The sequence below is a fragment of the Phalacrocorax carbo genome, chromosome 1, assembly GCF_963921805.1.
Source record: "Phalacrocorax carbo chromosome 1, bPhaCar2.1, whole genome shotgun sequence".
Taxonomy (NCBI): domain Eukaryota; kingdom Metazoa; phylum Chordata; class Aves; order Suliformes; family Phalacrocoracidae; genus Phalacrocorax; species Phalacrocorax carbo.
The window spans coordinates 120,571,531-120,583,562 of record NC_087513.1 but is presented as its reverse complement, the minus strand read 5'-3'; positions in this window follow the sequence as shown (position 1 = coordinate 120,583,562).

Below are 12,032 nucleotides of genomic sequence, written 5' to 3'. Positions count from 1 at the left end.
TCCACCTCCCCATCTGAAACAAGGCAGTGCTGTGAGACACTATGTTTTCTTGCGTAACACAGGAGCCTAAGCAAGAAGAAGAGGTGGGACGTGCAATTAGCATTAGTAAGAGTATGAGGTGGGACCAGCAAAACTGCCTCACCCATAATCAAAGAGCCTCACTCATTCCTGTGAACTACTTTTTCCAGGCCCAGACTTTCTGGCTCCCTCCTGTTCTAGCTGTGCAGTCTACATTTCCAAGAAAATCTTAACCTTTTGCCCCTTGTCTCTCTTATCTTCTCATTTTACTGCTCCAAACTGTGTCCTGAGCTGATGTCTCCTACCTTCCTGCAGCTCCTGCCTCAGCAGCCAGCCTCTCCCTATAGCTCCACAGTGGACAGGCTAGGGGTCTTGCTCAGGCTGCCTCTGAGCGAGTGGCAGGAGATACTGCAGTTGCACGGATGAGAGAGACAGTGAGCCAGATGCTCTACAGGAGTTGTTCCAAGCAAATGCTCTGCTCCAGTGCCTGAGAGCTACTGGCCTGAGCATGACATTGGCAGGCAAAGGGGAATGATAGAAGTGTCACTTCAGTCCTGCCTGTGGAGTACAACAGCGCTGTGCGCTGGGGAATGTGTTCCAGATGTGGTCTTTCATCCTGGCCTTCTTTAATCTTGTCAGGTGTATTTAAATATTTATTACACTTAGAGCTACCATGCCTACAACAGAAATTATGCTGTCTCCTCTGCTATTTGGAAATAACATGGGGTTCAAATGTCACGCTCAGCTTTCCAGCAGAGCCTTGCTGAGAGATGAAGTTGTTTAACAAAAGACTGCACAACAGTGCTTTCAAATATCACCTGCATCACTTGAAAAAAAAAACACTGCTCCATGCGAGACTTTCCCCAGGACATCAGTGGTGCTGAATCAGACCTAAGGACTGTGAAAGTCCCCTGCACCCCAGCCATTTTACCTCCCCCTCAAATATTTTGAAATCTGAGGATTTTTTTTTTTAGCTTTTCTCCAGAATACTGTGATCAAACACTTCTTATTATGCCACAGCTACAACCTTTCTTTCTTGCATCATAGCAGCATAATTTCCACATGCAAATGTTCACAAAATCAGCTGTGGTAAATTCAGTTCAAAAGGGTCGTTTTACCTGAGAGCTGCCCAGTGGCAACAGGTATCACTTTGTATGGAGACCTGGAAGAGTCAGAGAGGGTTGATGTTAGCAACACTCAGAAAGCAGTTCATATTTCACACTGGACAGCAAACAGGGTGGGATGGGAACAGGTGTTCAACATTAAACAGTTAAAAGCGTTATTTTTTTCCTCAGACAATTACGCCTGCTTTAATAACAAGCAAAAAATCTTCAAAACCAGCAGGCATTAGTGTTATAAGCCAGCATGCAATTCTTGCTGTCATCTCCCTCCCTCCAGGGAGGTGCTTACTGCCCACTGCACACAAAAGGCATCTGCAGGCAAACACCACCCCTTCCCCTGGGCTTGACCCCATTTTTGAAAAGCAGGTAGCAGCCAGGCTTACCTCTCTGAGTTTGCAGGCATTGTCGGATCAATGGATACCATACAATTGTCTGCTGTCAGAAGGGAGATTGTTGTGTTCCTGAAAAGCATGTTTCAAAGAGGTTTATTTGACCTAGAAATGCTGGATGAAATTCTGTGCTGCTGCAAATGGTGCATAGACATCTTCTCTCCTGCAGCACTCCTGGCCTGGCCTGGCACTGTCTCAGACCCATTGGACCTTGGTGCAGGAAGGGTCAAAACACAGGATGGGGTAGGCTTGGTGCTTCACCCATTTCAATTACCAGAGATGCTTCTGGCAAAATGTTAAATGTGATTATCTTTGATTTCAGAGCAGACTGCTCCTGAGCTGGTTCTGGCTGGGATAGAGTTAATTTTCTTCATAGAAGCTGGTATGAGGCTGCGTTTTGGATTTGTGCTGAAACCAGTGTTGATAATACAGGGATGCTTTAGTTACTGCTGATCAGGGCTTACGCAGTGTCAAGGCCTTTTCTGCTCCTCATCCCACCCCACCAGCGAGCAGGCTGGGGGGACACAAGGAGTTCGGAGGGGACACAGCCGGGACAGCTGGCCCCAACTGACCAAAGGGATATCCCACACCATATGGCATCATGCTCAGCATATAAAGCTTGGGGGAGAAGAAGGAAGGGGGGGACGTTCAGACTTATGGAGTTTTGTCTTCCCGAGTAGCTGTTATGATGATGAAGCCCTGCTTTCCTGGAGATGGCTGAACACCTGCCTGCCAACGGGAAGTAGCAAATTAATTATGTGTTTTGCTTTTTGTGTGCATGGCTTTTGTTTTCTTATTAAACTGTCTTTATCTCAACCCAAGAGTTTTCTTACTTTTACTCTTCTGATTCTCTCCCTCATCCCACCGAAGAGGAGTGAGCGAGCAGCTGTGCGGGGCTTAGTTGCCGGCTGGAGTTGAACCACAACAGTTCCCTGTTAACTCATGTATTCTGTTGATGCATCAACTAATAATTTCTATTAAAAAGCTACGTTTTGTGATACATTGACTCGTCAGCTATGTATTGACTCACACTATACAAATGACTACCAGTGCTATGAATGTCTTGAAATCTTCTAGTTACTCCTTTGCCAAAACAAACAAAACAAATGTCTTGCTGAATATGGGGCCTTTTTTTATACTGTGTTAGGTGTGATCTCATAGCCTCAGAGTAAACCTTGGAGCTTTACTCTGGCTCCAGGAGCCTGGCTGAAATGAACAGTTCTTTGGAAGAATTCTGATGAAAATAAAATTACAAATATGCAGTCAACTCCTTGTTCATGAATGACTAAAACTGCTAAACAAAGTTTGCTGAGTGATGGAGTGCAAGTATTTGACATCATGGGCAAATGAGCGTTATTAACCTCTTCAATGTCAAACGGGAGGAAATAGCCAGGATAAACAGCAAAGGGCATTCATTCTGTCCAGCAGTTTATGCAAATTCTGAGTCAATAAAGACAAATTTATTTTTCAATCCCCAGAGCTAGATTCATGCAATAAGCCCATGATTAAAGGATTAGCTTATTTTTTCCTGTGCTTTTTCTGTACTGTAAACCTGTAGGTACCAAGGTAAAGACTACGGCTTATCACATGCCGCTGCACATCTGGCCTGCCCTGCTCAAGGCCCATATGCAGACAGCAGATGCACCCTTCTAAGGTCTGACTAAGGGGTTTCCCTCCCCCTGTACCACTGCCCTGGATAGGTGATGCAGGAGTGGCTGGGTGCTACACTATGCCACCCTCCACCACACGCTGGTCTTTCCCACCTGGCACACACCTACACCTGATACTGGATCCCTCGCAACAAAGAGATTTAAGTTGTGTGATGCTCTCTAGGTTGAAGGTAAGAGAAACAAACCCTCTATGAAATTACAGCAGGAGACATGCATGGACTTTGCAGGACAACATAAATTAGGAAACACTTGGCCTGGGCAATAGATTTGGGGATATTTATTTCTATAAAATGGTTCTACTGGAGCACTTTGTGTTTGACTATCCCATACCTGGGATCAGATTGTACTCTATGTAAATAGAAAGCTTATCACGTAGTGGCAATGCTTCTCATTAGCCACAAATTTTTCCCTAAAAAACCACGTTCTAAACATATGGTTGCCTTTCACTCAATATGGGAAAAAATGTAGCACTGAGGGATAGCTGATAGGTGCACACAGCCCATGTGCTCTCAGGGCTGGGCTTCTGCACTTGCTTTTATTTTTTTAGACTATATCTCTTCTGTTCTACTCTCCTCCACTCTGTTCCTCAGGCACAGTCAGCACTGAAGTGGCTCAATGCCTGCCAGAGCTTCATGCACTTTTCCAGCTGGTGCTCTCTAGGCTGCCCCAATTTCTTCTTCCAGTAGACTGGAAGGAGAGAGAAGCCTGAATAGCAGGTAAATGCATTATTTGGGGCCTGTCTTTAAATTGTCCCCAAAAGTAAAGGAAAAAAAGTGAAATGAATGTCACAAATGAAAAGATAGACCTACCTTGGTAACCCTGTTGCAATGCAGAAGAGGTCCATGATATCTTTGGAGTTGCAATATTTACTAAAGATCACCTTCCAAACCGAACAGCAGCAGGGGGTAAAAAAAATAGAAGACAAAGAGAAAGGACAGTTAGTTCCCAGTGAGATATGAACTCTATTCAGGTGTGAACTGGGCTAATTTTAAGGCTCATCCTACCACTTCAATTATCTCATTTGACTTGTGAGATGGAGTATTTTTCTACTCCTGTTTAATACCTGTGCTTTTTTCGAGTAAGCAAGCTCTGGAGACTTAATTGCGCTGTTCAGAAGTAGAGCAATAATGTATGTGAACTGAGAGCAAAAGGTATTTCATAATACAGTATTGCTGCAGGATGATAACAACTGCAAATCTAAGGATGTAAAAGCCCCGATTTAGGAAGAAAATAGCCCAGATTTGGGGAGGTCCTTGGGTGGTATAAAAGGGCATTGCTTTTTGGACTACACTGGCTTAAGCTAGCTTTAAAGAGAACAGAAGATTTTCTCCTCCCCAGGCTGTGCCAAATTTCCCACCAACCGTCAGGCTGTATCTTTTTTGCTGCTAGGTCAGAGCTCAGACCTTGAATTACAAAATTTGCCACTGTTACCTTCCCATGCCCCCAAACGCCTCTTCATCGCCTTGCCCTTCCACAGACACCAGGTAGCCCCTATGCAAAGAACTCTGTTCGAGCGGTGGGTCTAGGAACGCAACAGCCCCTTGACCCCTGTCGCAATGGATCCTTCAATGACGTGATCCCATGCCACGATTTTCCCCAAGATTCCTGTTTCTTTCAGGACGTGTGGGTGATGGTGCTCCCTGGCTGAGAACTTCTTTGCAGCCGAGGTGGGGGAACACAGCCTCTCTGTGTGCCTTTGATTGACTATGGTGGAGGTTTTGAACCTGCCATGGAAATAAAATGCCTCATGGCAGTCAGTTCATCTTCCCAAAGCCAGGAATAACAGAGAGAGGTGTGGCTGATTTGTCTGGGGGCTGCTGGTGCTATCCGGGTGGTTGCAGGGGCCAGTGGTGGTGTGCAGCAGGGCAGCTTGCCTGGCCAGCACTGGAGCTCAGCTCCCTCATGCCCCCAAAGAAGAAACAGCAGCAGAAAGAACAACCCGGTTCAGGATGCGGCAGCTCAAAGGGACCTGTGGACACCTAATGGCAAAACTCAGGAGGAGCAAGGAAGTGGTATTTCACAGACGAGGTCTGAAGCACAGGGAGATCAAGGTCAAAAGTCTTTTCTCATTGCGGTTGCCTCACTGGAACCTTGTTTTCCACCCGCTCGTGACTACCCATAGCATCCCATATTCTCAGGCACAGTTTACATTGTTGTCCATCACAGGCACATGGGATGTGCATTCCCACAGATCAGCCTCGAGGCTGGTGACCCAGAAAATGAAGAACATGTCATCTGGGGTAGCCTTCCATTAGTTTGTTTTTGCTGCCTTGCCTCATGTTGCCGGAGGAGGCAGGGACTGTGGGTAGTGGGGGCCTGGTAGACACCAGGCAATATCTTCACTTTATAAAACATCGAGGCACTTGATTGCGAGGTAGTTAGTAATTGCTACTAGGGAAATGGGTGGGATTAATGCCCGGGTGTGTTTTAACAGCCTGCTTTGCCCAGTGGTTGACCCTTGGTTATTAAAATACAGCAGCAATCAAAGCAATAAAACATAGCTGATCAAGTTCAGATAGTCCTGAAACTCTGCTCCTAGCAGAACACAGCATCCTACCAGAGTGATAGCTGCTAAAATCGGCTGACAAAGTATTGGAGGGTACAACAACTGGTACACGCAGTAACTGAGGAGATTATGTTAATTGTGCTTGAACAGAGGGTAAAAGCTTGTGATGTGCCAGGAGTGCTATTTCAGGTATTGAGGTTTCTTATTCTGGAAATCAATTATTATTGACCAAGACAGATAAGAGGGGAAAAGAGTTTAAAAAAAATTTAAAAAAAAAGGGTGAGAAAGCCAGCCTGACTCATAGAGAGCAGCAGGAGCTTTCGGTGCATTGAGGATGAATTTTAATGCTTCCTTTACTCCATGTAATAGTGAAAGAGTGGGAAGCAAAACAAAGACTGTAGATACTATTTTGTAGATTATGAGCTATCACCATACATGCTTTTTGGCTTTTCATACTTGGCTTTTTACTTAAGTTTACTAGAAGTGGGTTTGTGAATCACCCACTGCACTTTGATACTCATCTCAGGAGGGTTGTCCTCAGTGGTTGCTTTTTTTTTTCATCAAAGAGCATATGCTACTAAAGTTTTCTTCTGTTGCAGCCTGCTGAGCTTTTCTGACCAACTTCCTTCTGTTCTAAAACAAAGCATCCAGCCTCAGATGTTTCCCAGCCATATGCAATTGTTCCTTTATTGCCGGTAGGTTTATGTTCCCGATAAAGTCAATGTCAGTTGTGCTGATGGAATATGGTTGGAATGGATTTTGGAGAGACGGGAGGACAGTGCTGCGTACTATTGATGGCTCCAGCACAGTATAGGAATCCTATTTGCCTGAAGTCCATTATCATTGCAGGGACATTAGCAACATGAAGGCAATACAGTGACATTTGGCTTGCAGCTGTACTTCAGCCAGATGGGACACATGGTTTCTTCCATGACCATGGAAGGTGGTTGACCTGCAGCTTTGAGGACAGGCAGCTCTGTTGCCACTGGGTGGAGAAGTGAGCATCTTACCCAATTCTATGAAGATGTCCTTACTTGGGCAGATGTCCCGAAGCCATTGCTCTTCAGCCCAGGTCTCCATGACAATACTTTTCTGGTGCTGTTTGTGGGTCTGATCCAGACCCACAGCCAGCATCTGGGGACTTCATCTCCCTTCAAACCTGTCTCAGCTGTCCCTGAGCCCCAGTCATCGTCTTGCTTAGGTCTGTGTTCCTACCCTGGGGTGGCAAGCCACTGCTGCAATGTAGCTCACAGCACCTCACTTTCTGCATTAATGCCCAGGGTTGGAAGAAATCACTGCTTAGGACAGGACTGAGACCCTACTATGGAGCATAACAGAGGCCAAAGGCAGGAGACCACAGCCTCCTCTTTCTACAACTGTGGTAGTGGGCTAAGATCATGCATGTGTAGGAGACAAGTTTCCTCATAATACACATCAAAAAAAGTGCATAGTCATGCAGGTCAGCATAGCCCAAGAAAGCCAGGGATGCAGCTCCTGATGGACCTCCTATGAGAAAGAGTGGACACAGGGACCCCAACATTGCCTGGTGATATGAGAGTCTCCTGCAAGACCAGACAAGACAAGACACTCACTTGCCGGTATCATTTCTGAAAGCAAAGACAGAGCCAAAATCATGTAACCAGTGTCACAGAGGCAATACACCACATAGGAAAGGAAATAGAAGTCTCTGCTTCAGCCTGCAGATTGATGACTAAATGCCACAGTGAAAATCAGGCACATATAAACCCTGTTAATTGCATCTCCTTTGGATTTGTGCCAGGAAGTAAAGAGTGTATTCCTCAAAAATGATGCAGCATCTGCAAACAATTCATTTTCCCTGTTTGAGAGTTAACATTATTTCATGTTTCTGTCTTTGTTACTGTTAGCAAAACTTCTTCCATGTGTAGAAAAAAAGTGACAGGAAAACCAGTCTTCCCTGAATGCTCAGCTTGATCATTTCAATAATTCTCCATAAAGACCAAGAAGTAGCCATTTGATTTAAGTGGGGAATGCTGTCTGCCTGGCTTGGGAAGTAACATGAAGCAAAAGCGGGGGGAAAGCAGAATGAATAATAACTGAGGCTTTTTGGAGTGGAAATAATATTTTGATGAAGCATGCAGTGACTGCGAAATAGGACAGCGTGACTCAATGGGGATGCCTGGTTCCTGGCCCAGAGCTCACTTCTGTGGGACTGGTTTCTTTCCTGGAGATGGTTCTGCATTTTTTGAAACATCTTCCTCTGAAATAAGGAGCCATTGTCTCTTGATCCATAGTATCCACCTGTGGTTGAGGACGAGGATTTTAAAAGCCCACTCACAGAAGGAGTAGGGATTAAGAGCCCTTACTCTGTCTAGCTTTCCCACTCAGAGGAGCAGTTCAATATTAAGGATTGTGATGGAGCTATTACTAAGGGACCATAGTGCATACACTCTGCAACCTACCCGCTTACAACTAATCACATTATATTTTGCTTTCAGATAGGATGGGTAAAAACACAGCCTACAAATCCAATTTCTGTTCTATATTTGATCCTCAGAACAGCTAATCCTCTCTGTAAACTGTAAACCCTGTCCAGAATGTTATCCTGTTCTGATCTGTTGTTGGTAATTGGGTTTTCTTCCAAGAATTTAACTTGTGTTTGTTTTTTTTTTTACCCTAGTAAAATTGCTAAATAAATAATGCAGACATATTTTCAAAGCCAGCCTATCCCCAGTTTCCAGTCCCACATCCTTTTGCTGGTCTCAACCAGCTGTGTTCAAGACTTTTAGCACTTGGTGATGTCTTTCATTCAGCTCAGTGAGCAATGCTTGGAGTCGGGCTGAAAGTGCAGAGTTGAAACAATCTAAAATTATAATTTTTCACTAATGAGATTGGAGGACAGTATGTCAGGGAAGAGTCTGGTAAAACTCAGTTATGTATATTGGAGGGACTGAAAATTGATGCTGCTTCTGTAACAGCAGCTTTCACGGAGGATTTCTGAATTGCTAAGGCAGAAGACTGACATGAAATTTTTCACTGTGATTTTCCATGTCTCTCCAGTGGTCTTTGTTGCCCATATAAAAATGAAGCAGGATCCAAAACTTTTAGATACCACTCCGTAGAAATCACTGGAAGGAATTCATATTTTTAAATGTGTAAGCAAAAAGGTCTTCCTCAAAAAATGGTGATAAATGACCTTATCAGGCATGGCTCCCAATATCCAACAGAAACCTTACCTAAAACCCCACATCTAAACATCTCCCAGGTTTCTCATTCTTGGAATTCAGATACAGGCATAGCATGAGCCCAGCTATAGCAAAAATGCCTATTTGCTTTTTTTCTTGCACTAATTAATAGTTGATATTCAGAAAACCACTCCATTTATCTGAGCTTCAAATGTTAGGCAGCATTAAAAATAGTATGCCAGATTTGCCATCTGTTTGATGCAGTAGGAGCTTCTCTGAGAGAGGAACAGAGAATAAGTGTGTGTGTGCATGTGTGTGTGGGGAAGAAAGCATGAGAGCCCTCACATGAGAATCCGAGCAAAAATGAAGGCTCCCACAAGCTCTTCAAACACGGCTTCTGTTAGAGGATGAGGAGCATGGTAGATGTTTTTCTTCCGACAGATGGAGCTCTGCAGTCCTGCTGATTCACACTTACCTTTGAGCAGTGACGTGGCTTGACAACATTCGTTTCAACACAACACCTAAGTGAAATGTACAGGTGGGATTCATCTGACGTAACTTCAAACATTTGCAGGCTTGGCATCTCATGCATGTTGCTCTGCTTAGACGCCCTCTCTTGCCAGTAGAGAAAAAGGATAACTTCCAAAGGGTAAATCAGCCCACACATCTCCAAAACCCAGTTTAAGATGGGATGAATCATCCTCTGGAGGCACCACCCGCCTCCCCAGTGACTAGCTTGGAGCAGTCATCACTAACTGTTAGATGGCTACGGTTAACGGTTAACGGTTAAGTGGGGTGAATCCTGTTAGTTTCCTAATTATATACATTACCCTAAAATGAGAAACAGAAGCTGCCAGACAGAGCTGATGTATCAGGATCTCAAGGCACGTGGCCAGGTGGTATATTGCAACTCCCATCCTTATAACATCCCTAAACAGAGCACTATGGGAGAAGAGATTTTTCTCTTTTCAGGGAAAAGAAAATGTCTACATATCGTGTGGCCCCCAGGGCAATCTTGGACGTCCATTGAGAGGGACAGTGTGGCAGGGGTTGGCTCTGTCACTATGAGCAAGGATGGATCTCATTACTTTTTAGTCACTGGGGCTCATAGAGGAAGCCAGGTTACATTAAAGAGGACCTTGTGCAACCTCCTGACTATACTAAGGGACATATTGCTACTATTCAGTCTTTCAGTACTAATGATTAATGGCAGAATGTAACCAGGAACCAGCAAGGCTGGTTGTGAGAGGCTGAGCTGAAAGTGTCTTATTTTCTGCAGCAGACATAAAAATATTTCAGCCTTTGACAAATAACAGAAATGTCTATACTCTGGCTTTAATTAACATAAAAAGGGCACACAGTTGCTGCTAATGGAGTACTAAGTGCAATTAACCCTGTAGCACATTAATGCATTAAGCTTGAAATGTTTTGTAAACTGAATAACAAGGGTGCTTTAGCACCAAATGTCCTCACTAAATGCAAGTGAAGCTCGGACGATTGTTTCAAAACTACTCGCACAATTAATGTCTGACATTACAACACGCTTGATAAAATAGGACTGTCAGAAGGGTAATGTTAGTTAACCGAGTAAGGAAAAGTAGGTATGGTGAGAGGCCAGTCAAAGGCCAATTTGCAGCTGTAGCAGTAAGTTCACTAGAAAATTGATAGAAAAAAAAATGGTTTTGTCTTGTTTTTATTAAGCCAAAAAAGTTTGCATGCAAGTAGCATAAGTTGCTACCATTGGCTTGTCTGAATCCGTAGGTAAGGCTAGCAGGAGAGTGTTAGACCTACGCTTTGTCGTGGCTATTGTGAGCATAAACTGTAATAACTATAATAGACTGCACGTGAATTCAGAAAGATAAGCAGCAGCAAACAAGCTTTTTTGGATGATGGGTACAGAAGAATTATGGAGCTATGTGGAATTACAGAGCTATGCTAGGATTATGATTTGGCTCTCTAAATGCTCTGAGGAGCCCTTGCTGGGGAGGAGAGAGAAGAGGGAGTAGGAGAGAGAGAGGTCTCAAGTATGACGTATTCTCTCACTTTTTTAAAAGCCTGGTTTTAAGCCATTTTTATTCTTTAAACTGTTTATGTGCTGTAATGTGATGGAGTTTTAGGAACCTGCTGTTCATTTCTTGCTGCTTTATAATAAGAACATCTAGCAGCTGCCTTGAATTCACTGAGGCCAGCTAAAATCAGAGAGCCAAGGTGAGCCGAGACCACTGGCCAGACCCAGGCTGTTCCACCTTGCACCTTCCCTCACCCAGAGAGATCTGCGAGCACTAAGAAAATGGCCTCGATCCCACAAAAACATCTTTATGCCTCACCATGCTAAGGAGGGTTTTGACATTGGCTTGTCTATGTGTGGAAGGAATCTGTGCACACCAGCCAGGCAGAGAGGCCCCTGGAGGTGTCCATGTCCCAGTTGCCCATGAACCCCAGCTCTGTGCACCCCTCCAACAGTTGGCAGCTGAAAGTGCATTGCCCTAAATCACCAGTCTGAACAGAAAGGGAATTGGGTCCATGGGCAGCGCAGAACATGCTTGCCCTGCTGTGCCTACAGAGTCACAGGGATGCAAAAATATTTAATCGCCTTGAACTGATCATCACACCATTATTTTTCTGTTGTGTTTTGGTTTTAATCTGAATCCAGTTTAGTGTGTTAAAAATAGCACGACAAGCTTTGGAAAAATCTGTTGGGTTTGCTAGAGTCTAGGCATTTATATCACAGTTGCTGTTGCTCTAATTAAAAAGAAAAGCTCACATGACAGAAACAATTCCTATGCACTGACATTTCAATGCAGTAACCACAGCACCAAAACGCAGTCTTAGCTTTGCTGTGTTCATCATGGATCTCAGGCCAAGAGAAACAATGGCTGTGGATGGATCAGAGTCCTGCTCCACAGGTCAGTACAGTAGCCAGCCAGAAAGGTTGAACTCAATACATTTCTTTGAGAAACAAAAGTCATTTCTCTGTTTGGCATCCAGAATGACTCAATCAACCAGAAAAATGGCTCCAAAATTCTTTACTTGCTTTCTGAAGAGGACAAAAATACCACCCTGAGTGATTTCCTTGAATCTTTGACAAAGGCGGCGGTCCTTTTTCTAGTTAGCTCAAGCTCTGTACCCCTCTGACTTTCCATCCTTGTTACAAATGTGATGCT